This window comes from Triticum dicoccoides, chromosome 7A (assembly GCF_002162155.2).
Source record: "Triticum dicoccoides isolate Atlit2015 ecotype Zavitan chromosome 7A, WEW_v2.0, whole genome shotgun sequence".
In the NCBI taxonomy this organism is placed as follows: Eukaryota; Viridiplantae; Streptophyta; class Magnoliopsida; order Poales; family Poaceae; genus Triticum; species Triticum dicoccoides.
Genome location: NC_041392.1, coordinates 501333636 through 501353019, shown reverse-complemented (window position 1 = coordinate 501353019; position 19384 = coordinate 501333636).

Genomic DNA, 19384 nt, shown 5'->3' with positions numbered 1-19384 from the left:
CCTCGGGCGGCGCTGGCGTGCGGGCGCCGGGGAGGTGCGCGGCCCGAGGCGGCGATGGCCGAGTGCGGAGGTGGGGCGTCGGCGACGTGGAAGAAGGGCGGCGCGGCGAGGTCGTCCTCGGGCGCGGGCGGCGCGGGAGGAAGGAGGCGGCGGCCCGGGCGCGGGAGGAGAGGGCCGGCCTTGGGCCCTCTTGGGCCGGCGGCGGTGGGAGGTGGCGCTGCCACGTGGCGGGCGGTGGTAGGCTGAGGCGAGCGGCGGACGTGTCCGGCGCCGTCCGGACGTGTCCGGCGGCGTCGGATCTGAGATTTTAGGGTTAGGGGGGAGAACGAACCGCGAATTTTGGAGGGGGTGTATATATAGGCATTGGGGGAGCTAGGAGAGTCCAAATGAGGTGCGGTTTTCGGCCACGCGATCGTGATCGAACGCTCTAGGACATGGAGCAGAGTTTGGTGGGTTTTGGGCCAAATTGGAGGGGTGTTGGGCTGCAACACACACGAGGCCTTTTCGGTCCCTCGGTTAACCGTTGGAGTATCAAACGAAGTCCAAATGGTATGAAACTTGACAGGCGGTCTACCGGTAGTAAACCAAGGCCGCTTGGCAAGTCTCGGTCCAATCCGGAAATGTTTAATCCCCACACACGAAAGAAAGCTAGAAATGGCCACCGGAGGAGAACGAAGCGCCGGAATGCAAAACGGACAACGGGGAAAATGCTCGAATGCATGAGACGAACATGTATGCAATGCAATGCACATGATGACATGATATGAGATGCATGACAACGACAACAACACACGGAGACAAAGACCCGAACCCGAGAAAATAAAATAATTTAACGCCGGAAACGGCAAGAGTTGGAGTACAAATAGGGAACGTTACATCCGGGGTGTTACAAGTTTGGCAATCTTTCTAAAATTCATCTCTGGCCAAGTGAGCGTTCGGAGTTCTTCCAAACCATCAAAGAATAGAATCACCTTGTTGCAATCTGCAATTAGGTTTTTAACCTTGGAAAGGCTCACATGCCACTTCTTAAGAGCATAACACAAAGCTTTAAATTTAGCCGAAATTGTACCCGCAGCAGAAGATTTCCTAACTGGCGTATTCCATACCTTAGAAACACATTCAGAAAAACCTGGCAGATTTACCCAATAGTTTTCAAATCAGAATACTTTAGTCGCTGGAATAGTAGTGGCAACAGAAACCACACATGGCACATGATCTGATGCTATCCGAGCTAGAGGCATTACCATAGTATTTGCATGATCTGAAGTCCAAGATACCATGGTGAAAAACCAAGCGATTTGCTCAAGAAGAGGGTTTGTTTGCATATTGGACCAAGTATACTGCCTACCTTTTATTGGCAGTTCCACCAATCCTAGGTGACCAATGATTTCGTTGAAAAGGAATATGTCATTTACATTACCCCCGGGCAAGTTACGGTTCTCCAAAGAACGCATGAAATTAAAATCACCAAGAAGTAGCCATTTCTCATCAGATTGTATGTTCAGGTTATATAACCACTGAGCAAAATCATCATGGGCAGGACTCTGGCACGGACCATAAACTAACACCAATGTCCAAGATTCAGAAGTGTGCGTGGAGGTGAATCCCACAATGATTCCATAAGAATGAGCTTCGATTAGTTTACCAGTGAAGAAAGCAGAGTTCCAAATAATCACAAGACCACCAGAAGCACCAGACGATGGCATATACACAAAATTATCAAAGCACTGAGGGCAAAACTTCCTAAGAAAACGATGATCTATATGCATGCATTTAGTTTCTTGCAAACAGACAATAGAGCACCCACTTTCCTCTATCTTCTGCTTAACTACAAGCTGTCGTGCTTCAGAATTAAGGCCACGCACATTCCAACACAAGATCTTCCAGTCTCTAAAGGTTGTCAGATTCATTACAAACCAAAGAAGATAAAAGCAAAAGTAGGCCACACAATGACCTACAATATCCACCTAGCAGAAGCATAGAGTTCAACATAGAAAAACAAAAGCAAAGATAAGTGGCGATTAAACAGGTTCGCCAATGACCCATGCTACAGCAGGCTTCACTCATCATCAGAACTCTTGCTAGAGCTAGCACCAGAAGGATCAACCACAAGCTTCTCTGTCGTTATCTTATCAGGGGTGATGCGTAGTCGTGCTCCAATGCATTGAAGATCAGAGATGGTCGTTGGAGGAGGCACAACAGGCTCATCACGAGCAGACGTAGCCGTGTAGCAGGCTGTGCATTGGTTTTGTGCTTCTTAGAGCGCTTAACATGTTGTGCGCTGATTGATCTTGGTGGCGCCTGGTGGAGTCCATCATGCAAGGCACTAAGTCGAGCACTACACCGAACTTCAGAATCAATCAAAACAGGCCTAACAGATGCAGATTTATGAGCTCTCTCATTGCTAATAACAGGCATAGCAGTAAACTGGAACTTCTCTGCTATAGGTTCAGTCAGCTGAAAGGGCTCATCAAAGCAGAGTGCATGGGCAACCGGTCGCTTGACGGGTGAAAACTGACAAGCATTCTCAGTAGCAGATGATGGGGGCAACAGATTGAACTCCAGAATTCCATCAGAGAGACTATGAATCCAAGAATGCTTGATGAATGAAAACCGAGGCATTTGTAATGGCCGAGGAATGACAGTAGAGTCAAAATGATGCATGAACTTCCAGAAGGTACGTGTCCATTGCATCTGAGGGGGCAGAACTGGCCCGAACACAGTAATAACATCTCCAACATGCAAAACTTGTTGAGCTGGGAGATGATCTGCAGGTGGTTGAAATTGAACAATATCTGCATTGGGCAAGGCAGCAGGAGCATTGTCATTATTGATAGAGTCCTCAAAGACTTGCAGCACCATCGACTCCAGAGTCTGAACCGGTTCTTCAGGTTCCACCGGCTCAGCATCATTGCCATGGAAAGCTTCATCATGCACATTGTCATTGCCAGCAGCAGGGGGAGGCACATCATTCCATCCTAACTCAGGGAACTCTGGCAGTACCTAGTTGTGATTGTTGAGGTGCATCTGACCAAGCAGGGAATGTGGATTCCCATCAAAAGGCATCGGGTCTTCGTCAGCAGGCAACACATCCACAAAATCCGCAGAGAGAACATAAACTGGAGCAGACCAAGAAACCCTAGTAGCACCAAAATCTCCATACTCACAATAAACCACACCCCAAGGGACCATGGAAGGTGTAGGGAAGGACACATAAGCAAGAGTCCGCACCATAAGCTGATCAGTCTGATGCCAAGCATGAAAATGCCCAAAAGTGCTAATCACATATGCTATGTACTGCGTTCGACGATAATCAAGAGGGACACCCAATAACACGACCCAACCACGGTGAAATCCCTGAGAAGCTCTATAGTTAATCCCTTCATCATGCGGAATAAATTGAACAAAGCGATCGTTGCCCAAATCAAAGGGTGGATGATCCACCATAGCTTGCCTAGAGACTGCACTACAGAAACGGAACAGTCCGACCCCCTGAATCCATGGCTAAGCATCAAGAACATCTCCCCAACTGATTAACAACAAAATCACTAACCATGTTGCGGTATAGGGGAATATCCTCTGGCAGTGGCTCTGGCTCGATGATGCCAATATCATACTCCTCATGACTTCTGTCAGGCGCAGTAGCAGGGGCAAAGAAGGTGCGAGGAAGACGGAGCGGCCCCTATCTATGATCTCGAAGCCCAGCGGCACGCACTGCATGGGATCCAACTCAAAGTTGGCCATCTCCAGCGAAGATGATGTAGGCGCGGGCCGCAGAGGCGGTGATGATGAGGATGGAGGTGGTGGTGTGTCTGGCCATGGAGCGGATGGCAGAGCTGGAGGTGATGGTGGTAATGGAGGTGGCGGAGATGGAGGCGAGGTAGGCTCTGATGACGAAGCTAGATGTAACTCGTCGACGGGACGTATCAATGGGCAAGCTGCAGCGGTAGGTTGGAGGAAACTCGAGGCGTCAAGTGGCAAAATCGGTGGTGGGCTATCAGGCTGGTTGGGAGAAGTACTCCCACTGATGCGCGGGACCCACCTAAAACCCTCGGCATGTGCATATCCTGTGCAAGATTTTGCTCTGTGGCCCTGCCTAAAACAACAGTGACAACGCAATTGATTGGTGCAACCAGAGGTGATATGTGCCATTGAGAAGCAATTTTGGCACTTCCAAACTTTAAACACAAATTCATCAACTAGAGCAGAAAATCCCTCCAAATCTTCAACTGATTGGCCCAAAATCCCCGTAGGCAATAAGTTACGATCCTGATTGACTTGCCGTGCATTGGAAGATTCAGCATTGACTGGGCCCAGAGTGTTGGCGCATGGCTCAGAAGATGGGCTAACTGGGCCAGTCATGGTCCTAGATGGCTCAATAGGCCCAATAGTAGGAAATGTATCAGAAGGGTGGCAATTTGAAAAAATCCCAGACCCGCCCAATGATCGCTCTGAGGAATGAGGAACCAACTCATGCGATATTGCCGCTGACCGAGTGGAAAGCGTAGATACCGTACCAAAACAGATCGAGGAGCAGCCATCGTCCACCGGAGCTCCGGCCGGCGAGGAATGAATAATACCTCGCTCGCACGGGCTAATAACATAACTCGCATCCTGAACAGTATCAATGCATGTTTATGTGGCAGGGGATCGATAACCTTTGCATGCAGGTGATACGTCTCCAACGTATCTATAATTTTTGATTGCTCCATGCTATATTATCTACTGTTTTGGACATTGTTGGGCTTTATAATCCACTTTTATATTATTTTTGGGACTAACCTATTAACCAGAGGCCCAGCCCAGAATTGCTATTTTTTGCCTGTGTTAGGGTTTCGAAGAAAAGGAATATCAAACGGAGTCCAAACGGAATGAAACCTTCAGGAACGTGATTTTCTCAACGAATAAGACCAGGGAGACTTGGACCCTACGTCAAGAAATAAAACAGGAGGCCACGAGGTAGGGGCGCGCGCCCACCCCCACCAGGCGCGCCCTCCACCCTCGTGGGGCCCCTGTTGCTCCACCAACGTAGTCCTTCCTCCTATATATATCCACGTACCCCCAAACGATCAGAACAGGAGCCAAAACCCTAATTCTACCTCCGTAACTTTCTATATCCACGAGATCCCATCTTGGGGCCTGTTCCGGAGCTCCGCCGAAGGGGGCATCGATCACGGAGGGCTTCTACATCAACACCGTAGCCCCTCTGATGAAGTGTGAGTAGTTCACCTCAGACCTACGGGTCCATAGTTAGTAGCTAGATGGCTTCTTCTCTCTTTTTGGATCTCAATACAATGTTCTCCCCTCTCTTGTGGAGATCTATTCGATGTAATCTTCTTTTTGCGGTGTGTTTGTTGATTCCGATGAATTGTGGGTTTATGATCAAGTCTATCTATGAATAATATTTGAATCTTCTCTGAATTATTTTATGTATGATTGGTTATCTTTGCAAGTCACTTCGAATTATCAGTTTGGTTTGGCCTACTAGACAGATCTTTCTTGCAATGGGAGAAGTTCTTAGCTTTGGGTTCAATCTTGCGGAGTCCTTTCCCGGTGATAGTAAGGGAAGCAAGGCATGTATTGTATTGTTGCCAACGAGGATAACAAGATGGGGTTTTCTTCATATTGCATGAGTCTATCCCTCTACATCATGTCATCTTGCTTAAGGTGTTACTCTGTTTTTAACTTAATACTCTAGATGCATGCTGGATAGCGGTCGATGAGTAGAGTAATAGTAGTAGATGCAGGCATGAGTCGGTCTACTTGTCTCGGACGTGATGCCTATATATATGATCATACCTAGATATTCTCATAACTATGCTCAATTCTGTCAATTGCTCAACAGTAATTTGTTCACCCACCGTAGAATATTTATGCTCTTGAGAGAAGCCACTGGTGAAACCTATGGCCCCCGGGTCTATCTTTATCATATTGATCTCCTACTACTTAGTTATTTCCTTTGCTATTTACTTTGCCTTTATTTTAATTTGCATCTTTTATCCTAAAAATACCAAAATTATTATCTTATCATATCTATCAGATCTCACTCTCGTAAGTGGCCCTATAGGGATTGACAACCCCTATTTGTGTTGGTTGCGAGGATTTATTTGTTTTGTGCAGGTGCGAGGGACTCGCGCGTAGCCTTCTACTGGATTGATACCTTGGTTCTCAAAAACTGAGGGAAATACTTACGCTACTTTGCTGCATCATCCCTTCCTCTTCGGGGAAAACCAACGCAGTGCTCAAGAGTGAAAGAACATGCGGTGCCCCCATGTTTGGTTTTGGTAATTGATGACAATCTCTATGGACTAATGGTTGCCTTGAGTTTTATTTGAAGGTTTTGTCCATAGGCTTTTCTTGGAGTACATGTGTTGGTTTCAAGGAGAGTTTGTGTCGACCAAGGTGTTATTCAAGGAATTATCCAAAGATTGGTCATGTGAGAGTTGAGCTTATTGCAAGCATGTCTTGAAGAAGAAGATTGTGTGATCATTCATGTTTACCTTCAGGACATCATTCAAATGAAGAGAATTGGAAAGGTTCAAGGATGATCAAGACTAAGTCAAGAGTGAATCAAGTTGATCAACTCACAAAGCGCAGAAGATGTACCGAGAGGGATCAAGTGATCCCATGGTATGGTAAGAATTGTCAATTACGCTTTGTGTACTAACCCGTGGTCTTCGTGAGAGTTCTTTGTGGGGTTAGGTTGCAGTGTGCAAGTTCAAGTGGAGCATCACGAAGAGATCAAATGCTTGAAGCTTGCTGTCCTTTGTGGTGATAATGGACTTGTGAAGATGTGCGGAAGAGTGGCTCACCCATAGTGGAGTATGGGGGAGCAATCAACTAGTCTTCATCGAGTCAACACAATCAAGAAAGGTGGTCCAACTTGAGGGAGTCAAGATTGTCATCATCTAGCTCAAGTGGACCATGTGCAAGGCAAAGGTTTGCCCTTGATAGGTTTTCTATTTTACCGATCTCATGATGGTAGTTGGGAGACCGGGTTATAGGATCGATTGCCGTACTATCAAGGGGGGCTCTCGATGAGTAGCTTGATCGTATCGTTCGTAGAGAGCTCAAACCATTGCATCCTTGCATCATATTTCTTGGTTCTTGTTTGGTTCTCTTTGTGAGTCTTAGAGCTTATGGTCATCTTGATGACAAGCTTGAGTTCATCAAAAACGGAGTTCGCATGCATCTTCTATGATGTTTTCGTTGTTGGAGGTTTTGCCGGTTCTTCTCGGTTGGAGGTTTCACTCCTCTAAAGACAGTAATAACATGTCCAACATGCAAAACTTGTTGAGCTGGGAGATGATCTGCAAGTGGTTGAAATTGAACAATATCTGCATTGGGCAAGGCAGCAGGAGCATTGTCATTATTGATAGAGTCCTCAAAGACTTGTAGCACCATCGACTCCAGAGTCTGAACCGGTTCTTCAGGTTCCACCGGCTCAGCATCATTGCCATGGAAAGCTTCATCATGCACATTGTCATTGCCAGCAGCAGGGGGAGGCACATCATTCCATCCTAACTCAGGGAACTCTGGCAGTACCTAGTTGTGATTGTTGAGGTGCATCTGACCAAGCAGGGGATGTGGATTCCCATCAAAAGGCATCGGGTCTTCGTCAGCAGGCAACACATCCACAAAATCCGCAGAGAGAACATAAACTGGAGCAGACCAAGAAACCCTAGTAGCACCAAAATCTCCATACTCACAATAAACCACGCCCCAAGGGACCATGGAAGGTGTAGGGAAGGACACATAAGCAAGAGTCCGCACCATAAGCTGATCAGTCTGATGCCAAGCATGAAAATGCCCAAAAGTGCTAATCACATATGCTATGTACTGCGTCTAACGATAATCAAGAGGGACACCCAATAACACGACCCAACCACGGCGAAATCCCTGAGCAGCTCTATAGTTAATCCCTTCATCACGCGGAATAAATCGAACAAAGTGATCGTTGCCCAAATCAAAGGGTGGATGATCCACCATAGCTTGCCTAGAGACTGCACTACAGAAACGGAACAGTCCGACCCCCTGAATCCATGGCTAAGCATCAAGAACATCTCTCCCCAACTGATTAACAACAAAATCACTAACCATGTTGCGGTATAGGGGAATATCCTCTGGCAGTGGCTCTGGCTCGATGATGCCAATAGCATACTCCTCATGACTTCTGTCAGGCGCAGTAGCAGGGGCGAAGAAGGTGCGAGGAAGACGGAGCGGCCCCCTATCTATGATCTCGAAGCCCAGTGGCACACACTGCATGGGATCCAACTCAAAGTTGGCCATCTCCAGCGAAGACGATGTAGGCGCGGGCCGCAGAGGCGGCGGTGATGAGGATGGAGGTGGTGGTGTGTCTGGCCATTGAGCGGATGGCAGAGCTGGAGGTGATGGTGGTAATGGAGGTGGCGGAGATGGAGGCGAGGTAGGCTCTGATGACGAAGCTAGATGTAACTCGTCGACGGGACGTATCAATGGGAAAGCTGCAGCGGTAGGTTGGAGGAAACTCGAGGCGTCAAGTGGCAAAATCGGTGGTGGGCTATCAAGATGGTTGGGAGAAGTACTCCCACTGATGCGCAGGACCCACCTAAAACCCTCGGCAGGTGCATATCCTGTGCAAGATTTTGCTCTGTGGCCCTGCCTAAAACAACGGTGACAACGCAATTGATTGGTGCAACCAGAGGTGATATGTGCCATTGAGAAGCAATTTTGGCACTTCCAAACTTTAAACACAAATTCATCAACTAGAGCAGAAAATCCCTCCAAATCTTCAACTGATTGGCCCAAAATCCCCGTAGGCGATAAGTTACGATCCTGATTGACTTGCCGTGCATTGGAAGATTCAGCATTGACTGGGCCCAGAGTGTTGGCGCATGGCTCAGAAGATGGGCTAACTGGGCCAGTCACGGTCCTAGATGGCTCAATAGGCCCAATAGTAGGAAATGTATCAGAAGGGTGGCAATTTGAAAAAATCCCAGACCCGCCCAACGATCGCTCCGAGGAATGAGGAACCAACTCATGCGAGATTGCCGCTGACCGAGTGGAAAGCGTAGATACCGTACTAAAACAGATCGGAGGAGCAGCCATCGTCCACCGGAGCTCCGGCCGGCGAGGAATGAATAATACCTCGCTCGCACGGGCTAATAACATAACCCGCATCCTGAACAGTATCAATGCATGTTTATGTGGCAGGGGATCGATAACCTTTGCATGCAGGTGATACGTCTCCAACGTATCTATAATTTTTGATTGCTCCATGCTATATTATCTACTATTTTGGACATTTTTGGGCTTTATTATCCACTTTTATATTATTTTTGGGACTAACCTATTAACCGGAGGCCCAGCCCAGAATTGCTATTTTTTGCCTGTGTTAGGGTTTCGAAGAAAAGGAATATCAAATGGAGTCCAAACGGAATGAAACCTTCAGGAACGTGATTTTCTCAACGAATAAGACCAGGGAGACTTGGACCCTATGTTAAGAAAAAAAACAGGAGGCCACGAGGTAGGGGGGCGCGCCCACCCCCACCAGGCGCGCCCTCCACCCTCGTGGGGCCCCTGTTGCTCCACCGATGTAGTCCTTCCTCCTATATATATCCACGTACCCCCAAACGATCAGAACAGGAGCCAAAACGCTAATTCTACCGCCGTAACTTTCTGTATCCACGAGATCCCATCTTGGGGCCTGTTCCGGAGCTCCGCCAGAGGGGGCATCGATCACGGAGAGCTTCTACATCAACACCGTAGCCCCTCCGATGAAGTGTGAGTAGTTCACCTCAGACCTACGGGTCCATTGTTAGTAGCTAGATGGCTTCTTCTCTCTTTTTGGATCTCAATACAATGTTCTCCCCTCTCTTGTGGAGATCTATTCGATGTAATCTTCTTTTTGCGGTGTGTTTGTTGAGACCGATGAATTGTGGGTTTATGATCAAGTCTATCTATGAATAATATTTGAATCTTCTCTGAATTATTTTATGTATGATTGGTTATCTTTGCAAGTCACTTCGAATTATCAGTTTGGTTTGGCCTACTAGACAGATCTTTCTTGCAATGGGAGAAGTTCTTAGCTTTGGGTTCAATCTTGCGGTGTCCTTTCCCGGTGACAGTAAGGGCAACAAGGCATGTATTGTATTGTTGCCATCGAGGATAACAAGATGGGGTTTTCTTCATATTGCATGAGTCTATCCCTCTACATCATGTCATCTTGCTTAAGGTGTTACTCTATTTTTAACTTAATACTCTAGATGCATGCTGGATAGCGGTCGATGAGTGGAGTAATAGTAGTAGATGCAGGCAGGAGTCGGTCTACTTGTCTCGGACGTGATGCCTATATATATGATCATACCTAGATATTCTCATAACTATGCTCAATTCTGTCAATTGCTCAACAGTAATTTGTTCACCCACCGTAGAATATTTATGCTCTTGAGAGAAGCCACTAGTGAAACCTATGGCCCCCGGGTCTATCTTTATCATATTGATCTCCTACTACTTAGTTATTTACTTTGCTATTTACTTTGCCTTTATTTTAATTTGCATCTTTTATCATAAAAATACCAAAATTATTATCTTATCATATCTATCAGATCTCACTCTCGTAAGTGGCCCTATAGGGATTGACAACCCCTATTTGTGTTGGTTGCGAGGATTTATTTGTTTTGTGCAGGTGCGAGGGACTCGCGCGTAGCCTTCTACTGGATTGATACCTTGGTTCTCAAAAACTGAGGGAAATACTTACGCTACTTTGCTGCATCATCCCTTCCTCTTCGGGGAAATCCAACGCAGTGCTCAGGAGTGAAAGAACATGCGGTGCCCCCATGTTTGGTTTTGGTAATTGATGACAATCTCTATGGACTAATGGTTGCCTTGAGTTTTATTTGAAGGTTTTGTCCATAGGCTTTTCTTGGAGTACATGTGTTGGTTTCAAGGAGAGTTTGTGTCGACCAAGGTGTTATTCAAGGAATTATCCAAAGATTGGTCATGTGAGAGTTGAGCTTATTGCAAGCATGTCTTGAAGACGAAGATTGTGTGATCATTCATGTTTACCTTCAGGACATCATTCAAATGAAGAGAATTGGAAAGGTTCAAGGATGATCAAGACTAAGTCAAGAGTGAATCAAGTTGATCAACTCACAAAGCGCAGAAGATGTACCGAGAGGGATCAAGTGATCCCATGGTATGGTAAGAATTGTCAATTACGCTTTGTGTACTAACCCATGGTCTTCGTGAGAGTTCTTTGTGGGGTTAGGTTGCAGTGTGCAAGTTCAAGTGGAGCATCACGAAGAGATCAAATGCTTGAAGCTTGCTGTCCTTTGTGGTGATAATGGACTTGTGAAGATGTGCGGAAGAGTGGCTCACCCATAGTGGAGTATGGGGGAGCAATCAACTAGTCTTCATCGAGTCAACACAATCAAGAAAGGTGGTCCAACTTGAGGGAGTCAAGATTGTCATCATCTAGCTCAAGTGGACCATGTGCAAGGCAAAGGTTTGCCCTTGATAGGTTTTCTATTTTACCAATCTCATGATGGTAGTTGGGAGACCGGGTTATAGGATCGATTGCTGTACTATCAAGGGGGGCTCTCGATGAGTAGCTTGATCGTATCGTTCGTAGAGAGCTCAAACCATTGCATCCTTGCATCATCTTTCTTGGTTCTTGTTTGGTTCTCTTTGTGAGTCTTAGAGCTTATGGTCATCTTGATGACAAGCTTGAGTTCATCAAAAACGGAGTTCGCATGCATCTTCTATGATGTTTTCGTTGTTGGAGGTTTTGCCGGTTCTTCTCGGTTGGAGGTTTCACTCCTCTATTTGTTGGCATTCCTCCCCTGCCTCTTCTTACTATATCTAGTCGCAGTTTTGATGCTAATCGTCGTCTTGTTTCCAACAAGCTTGAGTTTGCTCAATTCGGAGCTCATATGCAGAAGTTATGGCAGTTCTGGTTTTCTTGAGAGTGGTTTTTGTCTGGTCCCAGCGGTAGTACCGTGTGCCCCAGCGGTAGTACCGCGTGCCCCAGCGGTAGTAGCGCTTGGAGCTCTCAGCCGTTGTACCGCTTCTTCCGGGCGGTGGTACCGCCAACTTGCTCAGCAAAGTCTTGGGCGGTTGTTTCGGCCAGGCACCGCCCAAGTACCGGTCAGGCCTCTGTTTTGAGCAGTTCTACCGCTCAGGACTTAGCCGCCCGAGTGCTCAAGGCAATGCGGTTGCACCGGCCCGGTACCGCTCGACTACCGCACTCAGGGGTGACTCCCTTCTGTTCCTATGCGGTGGTTGAGCGGTGGCTGGGCGGTTGGTCCGGTTGTTCTTCTCAACCGGTGCTACCGCCTGGTCGCCCGGTTGTACCGCCTGGTAGGGTTCTGCACGTATACTGTGAGTCCCGGTTGTACCGGGACCAGGAGCGGTAGTACCGCTCGTGTGCGGGCTGAGCACATAACGGTTGGATTTTCCCCCTCCTATAAAAGGGGGTCTTCTTCCCCATTGAACCTAACCCTTTGAGCTCGTGTTCTTCCCCCTTTGTTGACCTTCTTTGAGCTTGCTAACTCCCATTCCCTCCATGGATTCTTGCTAGTTTTTGAGGGAAAAGAGAGAGGAGATCTAGATCCACATTTCCACCAATCACTTTCTCCTCTATGTGAGGGGAACCCCTTGGATCTAGATCTTGGAGTTCTTGGTGTTCTCCTTCTTGTTCTTCCTCTCATTTTCCTTCCTAGCATTAGTTGCTCCGGTGGGATTTGAGAGAGAAGGACTTGGGCACTCCGTGTGCCCTTGCCATTGCATTTGGTGCATCGATTTGAGTTCTCCATGGTGATACGTGGAAGTGAAGTTTGAGAAGCTTATTACTCTTGGGTGTTTGGGCACCATAGAGATTGTTCCTCCTGGGTGCCTTGGCGCCCTAGACAGTTGGTGTTGTTCGAAGCTCAATCATTGTGGTGTAAAGCTCCGGGCAAGCGTCGGGGTCTCCAATTAGGTTGTGGAGATTGCCCCGAGCAATTTGACGGGTACCGGTGACCGCCCCCAAGGGTTGCCAAAGTGTACGGGTTCGGTGACCGCCCCAAGGGTTGCCATTTGTACAGGTTCGGTGATCGCCCTCAAGGGTCCCTTAGTGGAATCACGGCATCTTGCATTGTGCGAGGGCGTGAGGAGATTACGGTGGCCCTAGTGGATTCTTGGGGAGCATTGTGCCTCCACACTGCTCCAAACGGAGATTAGCATCCGCAAGGGTGTGAACTTCGGGATACATCATCGTCTCCGCGTGCCTCGGTTATATCTTACCCGAGCTCTTTACTTATGCACTTTACTTTGTGATAGCCATATTGTTTCTTGTCATATATCTTGCTATCACATAGTTGCTTATCTTGCTTAGCATAAGTTGTTGGTGCACATAGGTGAGCCTAGTTGTTTTAGGTTTTGTGCTTGACAAATTAACCGCTAGGTTTATTCCGCATTTGTTCAAGCCTAAATCGTAATTGTTTTAAAATGCCTATTCACCCCCCCTCTAGGCGACATCCACGATCTTTCAAAGAGGTAGCAGCAGGATAATTCTGAAACGTGGCAAAAGAGAGTTTCTTCCTGCAACTAGATGCAGACTTCAAAGAAGATTTGACAGGAGGCTTATGCATGGCCATCATGCCAATTGTAGCACGACGTTTGGTAGGGCTAACAAAAACCCATTCAGCATCACATTCCTTTCTCCAAATCAAAACCTCACGCCTCCAATTAGGACCACCGTGGCCCCATAGGTGGAAGAAACACTTAAAGTGCTCATAAGCAAAAGATTGAAGGGCAACAACGTATAGTCCAACTTTTTTGCATGAAACATGAAAGGAGAATACCTTGTCACGTATATTGGAAACCCTGAATTCAATTGCCGATCCACCAATAGCTGCCTCTAGTGCCGCAGCCACCGAATCATCGAAGAGGCGAAAATCATGCCTACTAAAAGATACCACCATGATGAAAGAACCCGTGTCATCCAAAGGATGAACCGAGACGCCACAAGATCTATAGATCTCATTTGCAAAAGCCAACCCCTTGGAGAAATCCAAGCCAAGGGTGGAACCAGAGCCCTGATCCATTTAAGATGGTGATCCTCGTATAGAGGACGAGACGCCAGAGAGGATGAGTGGATTGGTTTGGGGGATTAGTGTCTAAGGAGAGAGATCGCCGGAGAGCCTAACGATGAGGGTGGGGGTGGCGGTGGGGGAGCCATTCTTACCTGAGCTAGATAATTTTGCTCTAGTGCTTCACTTATATCTTTTTAGAGCACGGTGGTGGTTTTATTTTATAGAAATTATTGATCTCTCATGCTTCACTTATATTATTTTGAGAGTCTTTTAGAACAACATGGTAATTTGCTTTGGCTATAAAACTAGTCCTAATATGATGGGCATCCAAGATGGGTATAATAAAAACTTTCATATAAAGTGCATTGAATACTATGAGAAGTTTGATTCCTTATGATTGTTTTGAGATATGAAGATGGTGATATTAGAGTCATGCTAGTTGAGTAGTTGTGAACTTGAGAGATACTTGTGTTAAAGTTTGTGATTCCCATAGCATGCACGTATGGTGAACCATTATGTGATGAAGTCGGAGCATGATTTATTTTTTGATTGTCTTCCTTATGAGTGGCGGTCGGGGACGAGCGATGGTCTTGTCCTACCAATCTATCCCCCTAGGAGCATGCACATAGTACTTTGTTTCGATAACTAATAGATTTTTGCAATAAGTATGTGAGTTCTTTATGACTAATGTTGAGTCCATGGATTATACGCCCTCCCACCCTTCCACCATTGCTAGCCTCTCTAGCACCACACAACTTTCGCCGGTACCATAAACCCACCATTTACCTTCCTCAAAACAGCCACCATACCTACCTATTATGGCATTTCCATAGCCATTCCGAGATATATCGCCATTCAACTTTCCACTGTTTTGTTTATTATGACATGCTCCATCATTGTCATATTGCTTTGCATGATCATGTAGTTGACATCGTATTTGTGGCAAAGCCACCTTCATAATTCTTTCATACATGTCACTCTTGAATCATTGCACATCCTGGTACACCGCCGGAGGCATTCACATAGAGTCATATTTTGTTCTAATTATCGAGTTGTAATTTTTGAGTTGTAAGTAAATAAAAGTGTGATGATCTTCATTATTAGAGCATTGTCCCAGTGAGGAAAGGGTGATGGAGACTATGATTCCCCCACAAGTCGGGATGAGTCTCCAGACGAAAAAAATAAAAAAAAGGAAAAAAGGCCATAAAAAAGAGAGAGAAAGGCCCAAATAAAAAAATGAGAGAAAAAGAGAGAAGGGGCAATGCTACTATCCTTTTTCCACACTTGTGCTTCAAAGTAGCACCATGATCTTCATGATAGAGAGTCTCCTATGTTGTCACTTTCATATAGTGGTGGGAATTTTTCATTATAGAACTTGGCTTATATATTCCAATGATGGGCTTCCTCAAAATGCCCTAGGTCTTCGTGAGCAAGCAAGTTGGTTGCACACCCACTTAGTTTCTTTTTGAGCTTTCATACACTTATAGCTCTAGTGCATCCGTTGCATGGCAATCCCTACCCACTCACATTGATATGTATTGATGGGCATCTCCATAGCCCGTTGATACGCCAAGTTGATGTGAGACTATCTTCTCCTTTTGTCTTCTCCACAACCACCAGTCTATTCCACCTATAGTGCTATGTCCATGGCTCATGATCATGTATTGCGTGAAGATTGAAAAACTTTGAGAACATCAAAAGGATGAAACAATTGCTTGGCTTGTCATCGGGGTTGTGCATGATTTAAATATTTTGTGTGATGAAGATAGAGCATATCAAGACTATATGATTTTGTAGGGATAGCTTTCTTTGGGCATGTTATTTTGAGAAGACATGATTACTTTGTTAGTATGCTTGAAGTATTATTATTTTTATGTCAATGTTAAACTTTTGTTTTGAATCTTTCGGATCTGAACATTCATGCCACAATAAAGAAAATTACATTGATAATTATGTTAGGTAGCATTCCACATCAAAAATTCTGTTTTTATCATTTACCTACTCGAGGACGAGCAGGAATTAAGCACGGGGATGCTTGATACGTCTGCAACGTACCTATAATTTTTGATTGTTCCATGCTATTATATTATCTGTTTTGGATGTTTAATGGGCTTTAATATGCTCTTTTATATTATTTTTGGGACTAACCTATTAACCGGAGGCCCAGTGCTAGTTTTTTTTTTGTTTTTTGCCTAGTTTAGAGTTTCGCAGAAAGGAATACCAAATGGAATGAAACCTTCGCATTGATCTTTCTTGGACCGAAAGCAAACCAGAAGACTTGGAGTTGAAGTCTGGAACGCCACAAGGTAGCCACATGGCAGGAGGGCGCGCCTAGGGGGGTAGGCACACCCCCACCCTCGTGGGCCCCTCATAGGTCCACCGACGCACTTCTTCCACCTATATATACTTTATACCCTAGATCTATCGCAGGGAGCCACAAAACCACTTTTCCACCGCCAGAACCTTCTGTACCTGTGAGATCCCATCTTGGGGCCTCTTCCGGCGATCTGCCGGAGGGGGAATCGATCACAGAGGGCTTCTACATCAACACCATAGCCTCTCCGATGAAGCGTGGGTAGTTTACCATAGACCTTCGGGTCCATAGTTATTAGCTAGATGGCTTCTTCTCTCTCTTTGATTCTCAATACAAAGTTCTCCTCGATGTTCTTGGAGATCTATTCGATGTAATACTCTTTTGCGGTGTGTTTGCCGAGATCGGATGAATTGTGGGTTTATGAACAAGATTATCTATGAATATTATTTGGTTCTTCTCTGGATTCTTATATGCATGATTTGGTATCTTTTCAAGTCTCTTCGAATTATCAGTTTAGTTTGGCCTACTAGAGTGATCTTTCTTGCAATGGGATAAGTGCTTAGCTTTGGGTTCAATCTTGCGGTGTCCTTTCCCAGTGACAGTAGGGGCAGCAAGGCACATATTGTATTGTTGCCATCGAGGATAAAAAGATGGGTTTTATATCATATTGCTTGAGTTTATCCCTCTACATCATGTCATCTTGCTTAATGCATTACTCAGTTCTTATGAACTTAATACTCTAGATGCATGCTGGATAGCGGTCGATGTGTGGAGTAATAGTAGTAGATGTAGAATTATTTTGATCTACTTGACACGGGTGTGATGCCTATATTCATAATCATTGCCTTAGATATTCTCATAACTATGCACTTTTCTATCAATTGCTCGGCCGTAATTTGTTCACCCACCGTAATACATGCTATCTTGAGAGAAGCCACTAGCGAAACCTATGGCCCTCGGGTCTCTTTCTTATTATATTGCATCTCTTTTATTTATATCGCATCTTGTTTACTATTTTGCAATCTTTACTTTCCAAGCTATACAACAAAAATACCAAAAATATTTACCTTACTATCTTTATTAGATCTCACTTTTGCGAGTGACCGTGAAGGGATTAACAACCCCTTTATCGCGTTGGTTGCAAGGTTCTTGATTGTTTGTGCAGGTACTAGGCGGCTTGTGCGTTGTCTCCTACTGGATTGATACCTTGGTTCTCATAAACTGAGGGAAATACTTACGCTACTTTGCTGCATCACCCTTTCTTCTTCAAGGGAAAACCAACACATGCTCAAGAGGTAGCAGTGTCTAGATTGGATCTGGTGGTTCTGGACTCTGTGGCGGCTGGATCAATATTTCGTCAACTCCCCTAGGATTTTGGGAATATTGGGGTATTTATAGAGCAAAGAGGCGGTCCGAGAGGCACCCCAGGTGGGCTCAACCCACCAGGGCGCGCTTGGGACTCCTGGCGCACCTTGGTGGGTTGTGCTCTCCTCGGAGCACCCCCAGGGTCTGCCTTGGCTCATTAGGTGTCTTCTGGTCCATAAAAAATCTCCGTAAAGTTTCGTTGCATTTGGACTCCGTTTGGTATTGATATCCTGCAATGTAAAAAACGTGCAAAAAACAACAACTGGCACTTGGCACTATGTCAATAGGTTAGTACGAAAAAATGATATAAATGACTATAAAATGATTATAAAATATCCAAGATTGATAATATAACAGCATGGAACAATCAAAAATTATAGATACGTTGGAGACGTATCACCTGGCGCCTCACGCCTTCCTCACGGAGGCGCGTGTCGAAGCACGCCTCCACGTGGTGCTCGGACGCCTCCCTCGTCACACTGGTCAGGTCAGAGGCCCTCCAGATGAGAACCCCCGAGCCCGTCCTAAGGGTGGCGCCGGGTGCGCCTCCCTATGCGAGAGGGAACAGCGCCCCAGGAGTGGGCGCGGAGCTTGGGGCATGTTTGGCAGGCGCCTCAGCCTCCTAACAGCCCTTGAGGAGGAGGTGCTTCTTCTTCTTGGGGCGACCTATGGAGGCAGGATGGCACCCTCGTCGTCAGAGTTCTCGACCACTGCAGCCTGATAGGCGTGCTCGAGGGAGCACACCGCATCCTTTTCGTCGCAGGCGCTCGTGATGATACCGCCACTTCCCGGCATCTTGAGGACATTGTAGCCGTGGTGAGTTGCTGCCATGAATTTGGTGAGGGCCGGATACCCATGGATGGCATTGTACGGGAGGCTGATGTGGGCCACGTTGAAGTCGATGAGCTCGGTGTGGTAGTTGTCGCGCTTGCCGAAGGTGACAGGGAGGCAGATCTGCCCTATAGGAACGGTGGAGCCATCGGTCACTCCTGAGAAAGGCTTGGTAGGCAGAAGTTGGTCGTAGGGCACTTGGAGCGTCTCAAACGTCTCGACGGAAAGAACGTTGAGCCCCACACCGCCATCAATGAGGGTTTTGGTGATGAGGACGTTGTTGATGGTTGGCGTGCAAAGCATCGGGAGCGCGCCAGCGGCAGCTCAGCACTTGAGTTGGTCCATGGAGTCAAACGTGATGGTGTGCTTGAACCACCTGAGGGGACACGATGCCTCAAGCTTGGGAAGGGCCACGTTCACCTCCCGAGCAAACTGCTTGAAGATGTGATGAGAAGCGGGAGCCTGAGCGCCACCCAGGATGCATACGATCATGCAAGGCTCTTGGAATCCCCGAGCCCCATCATCTTGGTGGTTGTCGTCGTTTCTCCTTGGCCGCGGCAGCAGCAGAGGGAGGCTGGCATTGCCCTGAGGACAGTCCTCACGAGGCTGGTCTTGCCAGGGGGCATCATGAGGCTGGCCTTGCCAGCGGTCCTCGCGGGGTTGGGCGCGCCAGTCCTGACGGGGGTCGCGGTTGTCCCAGTGGCCTCCACCGCGGCCTCCTCCGCGGGCGTAGACGCGATTGCTGCGCTCGGGGCGGCGGCCAAGGCGCCCGTCACGAATTGCCCTAAGCTCCTGGCAGTCGTTGGTGTTGTGGCTGTGG